Below are 12,139 nucleotides of genomic sequence, written 5' to 3' on the forward strand. Positions count from 1 at the left end.
ATGAAAATATACATTCAATGTTATGAGAGTAGAATTATTCATGTAAACATAACAACAATTAATGAACAAAATACACATCATCAAATTCAATATAAGTAGAAATATGCCATAACATTTATCTTCATGGAAGTTGTAACACCTCCTCTCATATTCACCCACATTTAAAAGCTCTTAGGGGTAAACATGAGCCGAGAGTTACTATGACATGACCCAATCTCCAAGTTCCAGTTATGGAAGTGGGGCCTACAAACCAGAAGCTTATCAATACCTCTCAGGAATACTAGATCACCCAAGAGTCAATCCACAACCTCTGATGATCAGATCTTGAGCTAGTACTATTTTTCCACAAGCCTAATGCCCCAAACACACCATTGAAACATTGTGGCAAGATCTATTTATGGAAGGCCTTCAGGCCACTACTCAGAAGTGCCCAAAACTTTCCAGAATGCAATAAATGATGATAACAAGTTTAAAAAATTAATACTAGGCTAGACCTTGCCGAAAACATACCAACACATGATAAATATTTCGTCAAACATATGATAAGCATTGAAGATACATTTCATGAATTCATATTTGATCATAAACTCTTTAACTACATAAGAGAATCATCAAGAAGGTCCAACTCCCTCTCAAGGTAGCTGCAACAACACTTGTCATCCCATGAATTCATCAAACATTCAATCACTTGTCAAATCACACAAGATCCATAGCAACTCTCCATCATATAATTATGCACATAACCAACATATAATCAACATATTCATCAATTTCAATAAGACAATAGTTTATATTAACATATGAAAAATTCAACCAAGTCAGGGACTTTTACGTGCCACCCGACCGTAGATTGGGCTAAAAAAAAATCTCTCTTTCATCCAATCACCCCCATGCCATATTCCAAGCATGAATGTGAGATCATATGGTTTAAACCAAAATAGAACCAACATGGGCTTCCAAATGGAAAACTACCTCAACCCTCAACCACAATAATTTCACCTAACCAATCTAGAAATAACTAACACTAAAACAAGCTTGGATGCCTCCAAATTTCTTCACCACATCCAAAGGAATTTTCCTGTCTCAACCCATTCATTAAGAGTTATAGGATAAATCCCATCTCCACCCTTGACCATTGGTAATTTTCTAATACCACCTCATCAGGATCCAAAGTCTACCATCCATCTAAATCTTAAACCAACACAAGGAACCCACAACACCATGGCTATCTAGGAAATGGTAAGGCAAAATTGAAACCACTATCAATCCAAGCAAATCCCATGCCAATGACATCAAAATAACCAAAGAACCACATGCAAGTACCATGCATCCAGAAACCAACAAGGAAATCACATGTGGAAGTTGTTACCTGCAAAGAACCCCAGTTGTATCCATTGACCCAAGATTATTTTCCACTATCCTCCAATTCGTTGCTTTTTCTTTACTTGATTTCTCCAAATCCAAGTGAATGTTAGAATTCTCCAAGAATTCTCTGAGTGTTCAAGAGAAGAGATCCAAAAGCTAAACTGACCAAATCTAGAACTAAAAAAATATGTGAACTATTTCTTTGATGCCTTTTTATCATTGATTTCCATACTCTTTCTTTCGTTTTCCCTTTTTCTTTCATTTTCCTTCAATTTCTTTAATTTACCTTGCATGCATATTTGTGTCTCTTCATATCCATCTTCTCTTATTCTCCTTTATTTCCTCTTTGCCTTCACCAATTCCTTTGCCAATTTCCATAGTCATTAATAAACCACAAGTGATGCCTACTATAATGTTTACCCACCATTCAACTTGGAATATGTGTCCCATGACCTTGGCCTGATTTTATTTACATGTAAAATCAGCCAGGGGCTGTTACAAACCCTTGCCCCTTAGGGGAACACCGTCCTCAGTGTTCAATGACACTTATGATCAACAAAACATACTACCCATGGAGATTTATAACACAAATCAATGCAGAATTTACAATAAACAATTGTTGAAAACCATGAAAAACATGACAAACATATTTCTTATTGGAGCTTTACAACAAAACTCGATGCAGTATTTATAATGACACACACACACACACACACCAAAAACTCATATACCAAACACATCTACTCAACCAACAAACAAGGAAGGATGCAAAGCCAACATCTAATCAACCATCTCCCATGTTCTGAAGCATGAGCTATGTCCACTGCAATATGCATTATGGATCCGGTTGGAACTCTCCCTCTGGTTCCACCTATAATACATACCAATCAATCACATGATCAAAATCATGCACATATCTCTTAAGAGATGAAACATGAAAAAAATCATGGAATCTCACTGTTTGTGGTAGTGCAAGTCTATAGGTTACTGATCCAATCCTCTCCAGGATCTCAAAAGTCCCACAATACCAAGGTGTCATCTTGGCACATGATCCAATCCTTAAGGAGATCCTCTTAGGATTGATATGCAAATACACATGCTCTCCAAATTGAAATTCCTTGAATGCTCTATGTTGATTAACATAACTCTTTTTCTTATTCTGTGCTACCTTTAAGTTCCTTTTGATAACCTGCATCTCCTATTCCATCTCAACCAGCATATCTGATCCAATCAATACCGTGTTCACTAGATCACTCCAATTGATAGGAGTATTACAACTATTCCTATATAGAGTGTCAAATGGACTCATCCTCAAGGATTCCTATCATCCATTATTATATTTGAACTCCACCAGTGGAAGATACTCCTCCCACTTCCTTTGTTGATGCATGACATACATCCTCAACATATCCTCAAGAATCATGTTAAACCTATCTATCTGTCCATTTGTCTGTAGATGATAAGCTATATTTAAGGCTATTTCTATCCCCAAGCTTGCAAAAAACTCCTTCCAAAAGTTTGAAGTAAGCTTGGCATATATTTTTGATATAAGATTCTTGGGAACACCATGCAATCTCACTATCTCCTTAATGAAGATCTGAGCTGCCTCACTAGCTGAATTAATAGGTTTCACTGCAATGAAATGAGCTACCTTACTCAACCTATCAACCACAACCATGATGGAATCATGTTGTCTCGATGTCCTAGGAAATCCTATAACGAAGTCCATGGAAATGACTTCCCATTTCCACTCTGAATCAGAATAGGCTGCAATAGACCAATTGGTTGCTTGCATTCAAATTTCACCTACTGAGAGTCCAAGCATCATGTAATAAATTCAACCACCTCTTTCTTCAAGTTCAGCCAATGACAGAAATTCTTAATAATTGTCAAAGTCTTATGGTATCTTGGGTGGCCTGAATATAACTTGACATGAAATTCCCTTAAAATAAGCTTCTTGAGCTCATTTCTATTTGATACATAAATCATGTTCCTGAATCTAACCAAGCCATCTCCCGTGATGTGATACTCTTGATACTTATCACCTTCACTCTACTACTACAACCTCTTCTTTAGCTACTGGTACTTCTCATCATGTTGCCATGCATGTGAGATCCGCTCCTGCAAATCTGTCCCATAAGCTCTCATAGTTGAAATATGGTTCACCTGTACTCCCCTACTAAGAGAATTTGCAACTTTGTTCTCCTTACCCTTGATGTACCTTATCTCAAAGTTAAACTCACTAAGGCTAGACAACCGTCTAGCTTGCTTGCCATTCATATTGGGTTGATAAACAAATACCTTAGTCCACTATCATCACTCATCAAAACAAACCTCCTTCCAAGGAGATAATGTATCTAGATATTTAATGCATGAATGATAACTTCCAACTCAAGATCACGAGTCACATAGTTATTCTCATACTAATTCATCTTTATTGACTCATAACATACCACATGTCCTTCCTTCATTAAGACTCCACCAAGGCCTTCCTTGAAAGTATACGTACAAATCACAAACTCATTATCAGGATCTATAATTTTCAAGACCGAAGCATTTGTAAGAAAATGCTTCAACTGCTCAAAACTAGCTGCACACTCCTCAATCCATTCAAGCTTCCTTTCTTTCCTCTGCAAAGATGTAGTAAGATAGCCAATCCTTGATAAGTTCTTGATGAACCTCTTGTAATAACCTGCTAGTCCCATGAATGATCTCACCTCATCCACATTCCTAGGATATGTCCACTCCATGATAGCTTTAATCTTTTCTAGATCCACTACTATCCCTCCCTTGGAAACAACATGTCCTAAGTAATGGATTTGAGTCTGAAAGAAACTTCACTTGTGGAGCTTAGCATACAACTAATGCTCTATCAACAATATCGACACCATGCCATGTGCTCTGCATGCTCTTCCTCATTCTTTCAATAGATCAATATATCACCAATAAGAACTATCAAAAACTTGTCTAGGTATGGACGCAACACATTGTTCATCAAACACATAAAGGTGATTGTAGCATTGGTAAGACCAAAACAAACCACCATAAACTCATAATGTCCATACCTTGTGTGTAATGCAGTTTTGTAGATATCTTCTTCCTTGATGCACACCTGATGATATCCTGATCTCAAATTGATCTTCGAAAACACTGCATCTCCCTCCAACTGATAAAAAAATCATCAATATGTGACAATCGATGCCTATTCTTAATAGTCACTTTATTCAATTGCATGTAATCAATTCACAATCTAATAGTACCATCCTTCTTTACAATCAACACTGGTGCACCCCAAGATGATACACTTGGCCTAATGTATCCCTTATAAAGCATTTCTTAAAGTTGCAACTTTAATTCCACCAACTTCGGAGTGCTCATCCTATATGATGCCTTAGATGTTGTTGCTTCTCCTTGCATCAACTCAATAGAAAAGTCCACTTCCCTATGAGGTGGTAACACTAAAATCTCTGCAGGAAGCACATCCTGAAATTTCTGCAAAACAAGATACCTTTCCAAGAATTACTCATCCTCAACATCCTTCCCTTTGTCACCAGAAATATTTACTACAAATAGCAAACATCATTTCCAGCAATTGCACTTTTCTTGCATAACTGTAACCATTCTCATTGATGTAAGATTATTCTTTCCCTATAAGATTCTCCTTTCACCATCATAATCCAGACACTCAATAGCCTTTTCATATCAATCTACCTTAGTCCTGTGAATGAACAACCAATCCATGCCTAACATCATACTATATGATCCCAAAGGAAGCACATTTAGATGTAATGAGGTAGGTATTCCATTCAACTCAAATGCACAAGATCTCACCCAATGATGAACTCTTCTCTTGGTTCCTGTAGCCAACTGCAACAACCAAGATTCTGCATGCACTTCTTTATTCAAGCAACACTTATCCACAAAGTCATGACTAATATAACTATAATTAGATCCAGGATCAATCAAAATGGAAACAACTTGATCATGAAGCTTACCTTCCATCTCAATAATCGATGGCTAATGATTTGCCTGCCTGTTATCCATTGTTGTATAGATCCGAGGAATACTCTAACCAATATCTCCAACTATTTGTGCCTCCTAAGCACTGTAAATATTATGCCTGCCACCCTGATGTGATAGAAACTCCCTTCTATGATTCTCTCCACCACAATTCCAACACCTCAAAGGCTTCCTACCTTCACCTTTGTTCTGCTGCTCCTCATGCTAAGATCCATGTCCTTTCCCAGTTGCATTGAACTTCTTATGGGGTCCCACATTTTCCTTATCACTTGAATCTTGAGGTTTTCCTTGCTTCTCAGGCCATTTTCCTTTAGTGTTCTCATTACCTTTCTAGTTACACTTGAACTAAGGATTGCACTTAGATTTCTCATAACAATGCTTTAACTTCCCAATGACTTCCTGCAACGACTGAGGCTCATCATACTCCATTTGATCCTTAAATGCTACATGAAATCTAGTGGTGAACCTTTGGAACTTTGTGTTTTCATCCTTGAGGTAGGGAACATACCTTAGCAACTCCAAAAACTTGGTCGTATACTCCTCATCATTCATGGCACCCATCTTAGGCTCATAGAATTCCTTGGATTTCCTGTCATATTATCTCTTGGACAAGTACTTCTTCCTAGAGAGTTTTTTAAACTCATGCCTACTTAGCTCCTCTTCCCTGATGCCTCTGACACACTTAACATATTCCCACAAAATATATGATTTTCCCTTGAGATTGAAGATTTCTATCTTAGCCTTCATGTTCTCTGAATAATCATGCAATTTGAAGAACTTCTTCATCCTAAGCATCCATGATTCTACATCCTCTGATTTTTTCATTTTCCCATCAAAAGTAGGAGGCCTGGATTTTATAAAATCATCTGGAAAGTACCCCCTCTCACTCCTCCTGTAAGGATGATGGTGTTAATGATGATGATGTCTCTCAAAACCAGCGGTTGATTAAAATGAGTGTTAGCCCAAATTTTAGGTGTATCCAAAGATCTACCACCTTTGACTGTATCATCTTTGTCCATCTATAAGGTGTTGAAAAAAATCATGCTCAAGAATAGATACCCCCTATTTCACATAGACGATCTGCTAGATCAGTTGCAGCAAGCAAAGTACTTCACCAATCTGGACTTGAAGTTTGGATATCACTAGGTTCGAGTCAAATAATAAGATAAGTGGACGACCACCTTCAAAACTAGGAAAGGTTTGTATGAGTGGTTAGTTATGCCATTTGGCCTATGTAATGCACCAGCTACATTTATGAGATTAATGAATGATGTATTGTTCCCTTTTATAGACTCATTTGTTATTGTATATTTGGATGATATACTAGTATATAGTGCTACCTAGGAGGATCATATGCCACATTTGACGTAGGTGTTGGAAACATTGAAGAAGCACCAGCTGCTAGCAAATCTCCAGAAGTGCAACTTTGCACAACAATCTTTGGTGTATTTGGGGTATGTGATCGATGGAGCAAAATTGAAGATATATCCTTCCAAGATGGAGGCCATCCTGAAATGGTTGGTGCCTACTAATGTTTTTGAGGTCAGGAGTTTCAATGGGGCAACACAGTACTTGAAGAAGTTCATACCCTCATTTTTAGCAGTAGCAGCACCACTCCATGCCATAACAGGAAGTGGAAAGAGTTTCTAGTGGGAAAAAGGCTAGCAAAGGGATTTCAAAGAGCAAAAGAAGAAGATCAACCAAGAACCAATTTTGGCATTACCAAACTTATATCAACCCTTTGAAGTGGATACATATGCGAGTGGGTATGTTATGGGAGTTGTCTTGATGTAGGGAGGAAGGATTGTATGCTACCATTCTAATGTATTTCATGGGTCAGTCCTTAACTATCCTACCTAAGACAAGGAGCTCTATGTCATGGTGCAAGATGTGAAGAAGTGGAATCACTATCTAATGGGAAAGGAGACAGTAATCCACAAAGATCACCAGTTGTTACAATACTTGCAGGCCCATAGTAAGCTACAAAAGACGAGGCATTACAAGTGCATAGAGTTTTTACAACAGTTTCATTTGTTGATCAATTATAAGAAGGGAAGCACAAACAAGTTGACTGACATGCTTTTAAGGCCACCCACATCAAAGATCACAACTTTGGGGACTCTTATGCACATGGAGATATTCACCCATGATGAATATAGAGAGGCATATTCAAAAGATGAGGACTTCAAGGAGGTGTATCAGCAGTTGCAGAGTCAGAGTCATGTGCATGATGGAAATAACATGGTTGACTACCATATCCAGGATGGGTTACTCTACAGGTTGGATAAGCTACGTGTTCCTAAATGTGAGTGGTTGCAGTGGATCCGAGAGGCTCACACCTCCAAGGTTCTAGGACACTTTGGTGTAGGGGAGACCATGGCTAACTTGCAGAGGTATGTGTATGGCCCAAGATGCAAGAGAAGATAGCGAGGTTCATAAGAGGATGCATGCTTTGTTTTACGAACAATCCTAGAAATAGGAAACAAGGTTTATATCATTCCTTACATGTACCTACTCATCCTCGAGAAAGCATTTCCATGGATTTTGTGGGAGGCTTATGTTGATTTGTGGTAGCAGCAGATGTGCTCTAGCCATGAAAATTGGTGGAGAGGCTAAAGCACATAAGATATCAAGACCCAGAAATGGTTTGGGGAAATTTTAACTAGTTAGAGAGATATTAAAATAATTAACATTTTTAATGGAGTTCTTAAGTCTAAACATAGTAAAATTAAAATATTAATGGGTATTAATATAAAATTGGGTGAGAATGTTATAAATGACATGGATCAAGCCAAAAATAATCTTAGCTATTGATTAGAGACTTAATCTCGGTCTTTGAAGAATCAACAGGAAAATTATAAGAGGAGGCTTGAGGGTTAGTTGGAGATACACCAAGATTGATTAGTCAGTTCAATTCTCTAGAGCGGGGTTTTCTGAGAAAATTTGAACAAGTGATTTGTTGCAGCGAGGGGTAGTGAGTACATAGTAGAGAAGTAGAGATAGTGCCTGGTGGTCAGCGCAGTGACTGAAGAGGTTGATGTAGAGGCAGCAGGAGCCACGTAGAGGCAACTATAGACTGCACAAAGGCTAAGGGACTTGCGTGGGTGACACAGAAGGTCAAAGAGTTGATGCAGAGGGTTCAAGAGCTATGTTGAGGCTAGTAGGGCTGGCGCAAATCCAACGAGAAGCATCAGAAAGATTTTCATGGGACGGACTATCTGAATATTTGTCTCCGAGAAGAGGTATTACTACCATGTAACAATCTTGGTTGGGTGAGCTAGTTTGGCACCCTAGTTGTACTCAAGAAATCTGCATAATAATAAAACCCTCAGAATTGTTGCACCAGTTTTCCCGCATCATTAGGTTTTTTCGAGGATGATTATCCAAAAATAACGGTGTCCCTTGTGTGTTTGCCTATTATTTTAGTTGTTGATCTATATATGAGTTAAGGTTGCATTTGTGTTTATTGTCAGTATTTATATGTATAAATAACTTTTTAGTGGAATAAAAAGTCGGTGAAATTAACTAGTTAATGCAATAGGGATTTCTAATGTGTCAGACTTAGAAATTTCAACATGGTATCAGAGAGCTGCAGATCATAGGAGGATTGAAGGCACCAACAATATCATAAATCTGCAGCAGTAGCAGTGTTGGGCACGAGATTCCCCAAGGAAATTTTAGGGCTTGGGGCCCATATTTTTGTGACAAATTGTAACTTCGATGTAAAGACTCCGCATTTTGTGGGTGTGGAGAGTGTAGCTTCTAAATGATTCATGGGGTTATCCGCCCTTAATTTTGTAATGTAATGTTTGCTGTAGAGATCTTCCCATGGTCTGTGGACCATGGGATTGTATAAATAGAGCGAGGCTGTAAGTAGTGAAGAGATCAATCATCAAGTCTACAGAGTGTGCAAAGGCCTACTAGTCCGCAGCTGAGTGCACAAGGTGAGTTGAGTTTGTAACCACTAGAGCATTAATAAAGAGAAGTTTTATATCATTCCTATGTATTTATTTCTGGTTTTCTGCATTGAATGTATTGGGTATAAATTGCATTTCTACTTTTCATGTAATGCGTGTATTGAAATATGGCAACAATAATATTCCATTTTTAATTTTTCCTTGAATTAAAATCAAATTTAGTCTTACCAGCTACTTGAAATTAATTAATTAATTCATTATGGATTAATTAGTTGGAGAAATTCAAGTTAGAAGTATTTCTGAAGTCATGCAAGACTTATCCCTTAAATTAAGGATAATATCCCTTAATTAAGGAGATAATATTGAGTTATATTTGATTTGTAACTAGTTAACTCAGTTTACTGAGTTAAGTCCAGTTAAATTAGTTCCAAACTATTTGAAGAACTAATGGTGAGTTCAGTCCCTTGATGCATGCATGCACTCAACTAGTGTACTCCAATTAATTGAAGGTTCCCTCAACAGAAACTCATGCATGTCTATTTTTAGAAAGACCCAGCTGAGATTAAAGTCAAGGATAGTGTACTATTAGCTGCATGTTTTATCTTATAAAGAAAACACATGCAGAAGGAATAATTCCTTGACGATTGCATAGTTTTGACAATGTGTTAAAGCAATGTGTGAGATTGGTTTTCCACTTGGTAAAGGAGAATCATCCCAAAGGAACAACGCAAGGAAATAGGAGCTTGGAGGTCAGAGAGGAAGGCTTGAGAGAAGCTTTGATTGCCTGTGAGCATTTGTGAGGATTGTACTGAGAGATGGCTAGCTATGAGAGCTAAGGCTTTGTATAAATCCTATGTATTTCCACCTTGTATGATAATATAGATAGTAGGGTTTTTAGTTGAGGCTTTCCCCGAAGTATTTTCATTTGTATTGTGCATTGATTCTTCTTCTTCTAGTTATATGTGTTCAGCTCGATCTTTAAGCTTCCGTAAACTTTGATAGTAGAAGTAGGTTGTAGTATTTTGCTTTGATTTATATTGCATTATCGGGTTAACCTACATACAGATTTTCTACATGGTTGTAGAGAGATAGATCTCTAGAGAAATTTATACATGGTATTGGAGTTGTGAACAGTGTACGGAGAAGAGAATTCGAAGTTTGAAATTCGGGGTTGCAAGTGCAAATCAAATTCATATCATACTTCAAGGTTGGAGGGAAGAAGGGTGACATCTCTAAAGTGAGATGCTTTAATTGTCACGATATGTGACATTATGCGACTAAATGCCCATCGAAGAAGTCCAAGAAGGGATCCTCAGTAGGATCAGAAGGTGAGGTATTAGCCTCTCAATTCGAAATGGACTTTACCCTCATCGCATGCATGATGTCATCAATGATGGGTTGTGTTTGGTATCTTGACAGTGGAGCCTCATTCCACATGACCGAAGATAAAATTTTGTTCAGTACCTTGGAGGAGAAATGCCTCAAGATGCACATAGATATGGGTGACGATGGAAGGTATAGTGTTTCAGGAGTGGGCACGATTGCTTTTCAGAGGGAGCATGGAGCTCCTCTCATCTTTACAGATGTGAAGTATGTTCTTGGACTGAAGAAAAACTTGGTACCAATCGTGATGTTTAAGGAAAAAGGCTACAATTTTGTCTTCAGTAAAGGAAAGGCGCTCCTAAGACAGATAGCCACAGGTCAGACCAAGAGGATAGGGATTCAGGTGAAGAATCTTTATAAACTAGAGGTAGATGATTGTGCAGCATTGAGTACAAAAGTAAAATTGATGCAAAGCTAAGACATTGGCGAGTTTTGGCACAGGCGGTTGCGCCATTTGCATCATGGGGCTTTGAAATAATGCAACAAATATCTACATGAATTCCCAAAGGTAAACTTGAGTAAGTTGACACATGCAAAGGTTGTACCTTGGGAAAGTACACCAAATCTTCCTTTCATGATCGAGACAGTCGAGCGAATTCTATCTTAGAGCAAGTTCATACTGATGTGTGTGGACCATTCTCGATGGCATCCTCAGCAAAGAAAAGGTATTATTTTATTTTCATTGACGACTATTCTCGTAAATGATGGATTTATTTCATACAAAATCTAGACCAAACCTTCACAAATTTTTTTGATTTCAAAGCTTAGGTCGAGAAAGAGTCGGGGAAGAAGATTAAGGCCTTAAGAAGTGACAACGGTGGAGAATATGTATCTCAAGAGTTTAATGACTTCTGTGCAGTGGAAGGAATTAAACGAGAGTTGACGGCACCTCATAACCCACATCAGAATGGGGTGTCCAAGAGGAAGAACATAACTATTGTAGGGGTAGCATGGGCAATGATGCATGACCAAGGCCTACCACTTCACTTGCGGGCTGAGGAATGCAACATAGTGGTCTATTTGTAGAATAGAAGCCCACATTTCATACTTGGGATGAAGACACCAGAGAAATATTTCTCCAGTAAGAGACCAAATGTGGGTCACTTCAGGATCTTTGACTCATCGGCATATTTCCATGTGACAAAGGATGCACGAAAGAATCTTGAGTCAACATCAGAGTTGGGGATATTTGTGGGGTACACTGATACACCTCACAACTATCAGGTGTACTTGCCTACCAGTTGGAGGACAGTGGTTCACAGAGATCTCAAGTTTGATGAGCAGAAGGCCATGCGAGTTTCCCTTGAGAGGGAGCTCCAACTACAGGTTGTGGAGGAACTGTTGGTTCCTAAGGAGGAAGAGCCTCGAACTGATGCAGAGCATCCACATGTAGAGATTCCAGGAGTGGAGACATCGACTCAAGCAGAGTCTTCCAGAGATGGATGGAAGCGCAC

This window comes from Pinus tabuliformis, chromosome 2_1 (assembly GCF_031772625.1).
Source record: "Pinus tabuliformis cultivar Carrire ecotype Pingquan chromosome 2_1, CPIR1, whole genome shotgun sequence".
NCBI classification, from domain to species: domain Eukaryota; kingdom Viridiplantae; phylum Streptophyta; class Pinopsida; order Pinales; family Pinaceae; genus Pinus; species Pinus tabuliformis.